The sequence below is a fragment of the Nannospalax galili genome, unplaced genomic scaffold (genome assembly GCF_000622305.1).
Source record: "Nannospalax galili isolate Female #2095 unplaced genomic scaffold, S.galili_v1.0 scaffold310, whole genome shotgun sequence".
NCBI classification, from domain to species: domain Eukaryota; kingdom Metazoa; phylum Chordata; class Mammalia; order Rodentia; family Spalacidae; genus Nannospalax; species Nannospalax galili.
In genome coordinates, this window is record NW_008328488.1 from 112,112 (window position 1) to 115,516 (window position 3,405).

The following is a 3,405-nucleotide window of genomic DNA, read 5'->3' on the forward strand; positions in this document are numbered from 1 at the left end:
GCATCCAGGTAGATTTTGAGAAAGCAGTGGGTGGAGGAAGGAGGGCAGTGGGTGGAGGAGGGAGGGCAGTGGCTAGAGGAGGGAGGGCAGTGGCTGGAGGAGGGAGGGCAGTGGGTGGAGGAGGGAGGGCAGTGGCTGGAGAGGCCACACCAAGTGGCATAGGCCTCACTGCCTCCTGTCTTTGTAACCCTCTGAGCCTCAGTTTCTCCCTTGGAGCCTCATAGGGCTGCAGTGAGGATTAAGTGTTTAGAGACATCCTAAGAAGTCATCAAGTCTCAGAGGGTACTAAGCACTTAGCTACCCTTCTGTGTAGGTGGGAGCTGATCTGTGGTTAGACAGCTTTTATAATAGTCTGGTGAGATTTTTGTCACTGCTGAAAAAGACAGTGTCGCCGGGCATGGTGGCGCACGCCTGTAGTCCCAGCACTCAGGAGGCAGAGGCAGGCGGATCCCTGTGAGTTCAAGGCCAGCCTGGTCTACATAGTGAGTTCCAGGACAGCTGGGGCTACAGGGAGACCCTGTCTCAAAAAGACAAAAAAAAAAACCAGTGTCCAAAACAGGATGAGCGTCTCCGTGAGCAGAGCAGAAGCAGAGCCAGAGAGAGTGGATTTTCCAGTTAGCTTCCTGGAGGGGTTAAAATGAGGCAAGGGTTTCATCCCAAACCAGATGTTCTTTGTCTTGTACTTTGTTATTTCATAATTTTTTAAAATTTAGAGTAAAAAGTAGTGGATTTCATCAAGGTGTGTTCAAACATGTGCCAGACACCCTTGTATCTGATTGCTTTAAATACCCTCCCTCCCTCCTCCCCTCCTTCCTCCCTCCCTCCTCCCTTCCTCCCTCCCCTTTCTCCCTTCCTTCCTCCCTCCTTTCCTCCCTTCCTCCCTTCCTCCCTCCCTCCTCTCTTCCTTCCTCCCTCCCTTCCTTCCTCCCTCATTTCTTCCCTTTCTCCCTTTCTCCCTTTCTCCCTCCCTCCCTCCTCTCTTCCTTCCTCCCTCCTTTCCTCCCTTTCTCCCTTTCTCCCTCCCTCCCTCCCTCCCTCCTCCCTTCCTTCCTCCCTCCTTTCCTCCCTTTCTCCCTTCTTCTCCAATTTATACCAGAATTATAAGCATGTGCCACCATGTCTGGTGGATTTTTAAAAATTAGTCTGATTCAGAGTTTACTTCAGTTATGGAGAACTGTAATTGTTACTTTCTTTTTGCTCCAACAAATTACCGACAAAGGCAGCTTGAGGCAAGAAGGAGGGTTTATCTCAGTTCAGTTTGAAGGTATAGTCCACCACTGCAGGCAGGCAAGTCTGCAGAAATGTGCACCAGTCACATTGTGTCCACAGTCAGGATGGAGAGAGCTGCATTCTGGAGCTCAGTTCACTTCATTCACCTCTTCTTACTCCACTCAGGACCCTAGAGTGTGGCATGGCAGTGCCCACGTTCAGGCTGGGTCTTCCCTCCTCTGGATGGCTCTCTGAATGAGAAGTGTCCCATAGGCTCAAGGATTTGGACACTTGGTATTTGAATTTGCAGTCAGTGATGCCATTTGGGGACGGTTGTGGAACCTTTAGAAGGTACGGCCTTGGCCTTGCTGGAGGAAGCAGGTCACTGGGGAAGGAAGTGGGCCACTGGGGGAGGACGCAGGCCACTGGGGGAGGATGCAGGCCACTGGGGGTGGAAGCAGGCCACTGGGGGAGGACGCAGGCCACTGGGGGAGGACGCAGGCCACTAGGGGTGGAAGCAGGCCACTGGGGGTGGGAGCAGGCCACTGGGGGAGGACACAGGCCACTGGGGGAGGACGCAGGCCACTGGGGGTGGAAGCTGGACACTGGGGGAGGACGCAAGCCACTGGGGGAGGACGCAGGCCACTGGGGGCGGCCTTGAGGCTCACAGCCCACTTCCAGTTTTGCTCTTTCTGTTTCCTTGAAGATGTGAACTCTCAGCTTTCTGCTGGAGCTGCCTCCTGCCACGCCTCCCCACGAGGGACTCATCCCTCTGGAATTGTAAATCACGGAATTGTAAGTCAAATAAGCTCTAAGTCGCCTTGGCCACAGTTGTTTTATTGTAGCAGCAGAAAAGTAACTGATACACACCCTCAGTTAACTGTCTCTGAAAGCATCCTCACAGACAGGCCCAGAGGTATCTCTGAGGGGATTGTAAACCCAGTCAAGTTGGCAAAGAAAATGAGGCGTCAGCAGAACCCAGCATGACCAACTCCATAGGGTCTGGCCTGCTCCATGTGGGCCTGGAGCAGGAAGGAGACCAGCCTCCTGTAAGCTGTCTTTACAGTGCTTAGTGTTACTCATCTCCTCCCCCTTCACTGCGCAGGAGCAGGGGTGGTATGAGTCATTCTTTTCCCAGAGCCCAGCCACTGCAAGATGTGCTCCATAAAAAGGTGAAATTGTACAAAAAAGCTCAGGTTGGCTCAGCATGCACTCTGCCATCAAGGATGACCTTGAACTCCTGATCCTCCTGTCTTTAGCTCTCAGGTGCTGGGATTACAAGTGTGTGTCACCAAACCTGTTTATATTTCATTTTTAAAAACTTTATGGGTTAGATTTCTCACCACGTAGCCCAGGTTGGACTTAAACTTTCCTAAACTCGTCCCCTTCCACCTTCTTAGTTCTCGATTCCAGGCATTTGCCACCATCCCCAGATGTCCTTTAACTTTCTTGATGGTATCCTTTAAAGCTTAAAGGTTTGTGGGGCTGGAGAGGTGGCTCAGCAGTTAAGAGCACTGGCTGCTCTTGCAGAGGACATTGGTTCAGTTCCCAGCACCCACATGGCCACTAACCATTTGTAACTCTAGTTCCTGGGGATCCCACACCCTGTTCTGACCTCCAGGGGCATTGTATGACACAGGTGCACTTACATACATGCAGGCAATACACTCATACACATAGAAAATGAAAATAATAAATAAAATATTTTTAATAAAAGCTTAAAGGTTTTAAGTTTGGACGAAGTCCAGCTCGTCTTCTTTCCTGCCACCTGGGCATCTGCTGCTGTATCTAAGGACATGTTGCCTAATAAGTGATTAGAACAATCTCTTCTCATATTTTCTTCAGAGAGTCTTAGGCTTTTTACCTGCTCAAACTATTTCATAAAGCAGCCAGAAAACAGCTCAGTGAAGATCAGACTTGCTCTAAACAATGTTACTGTAAGTACTAGATAAGTAATTTCTTTACGATTTTTTTATTTTTAATTTTTTTATGTGTATGAGTGTTTTGCCTGCATGTATGTAGGTGCACTTATGTTGCGCAACACCTGCAGAGGCCAGAGGGTGGCATCAGATCCCCTGAAACTGGAGTTACAGATGGTTGTTAGTCAGCATGTGTGTGCTCAGAACCTAACCTGGGTCCTCTGCAAGAGCATCCAGTGCTCTTAACCACTGAGCCACCTCTCCAGCTGCAGATAAG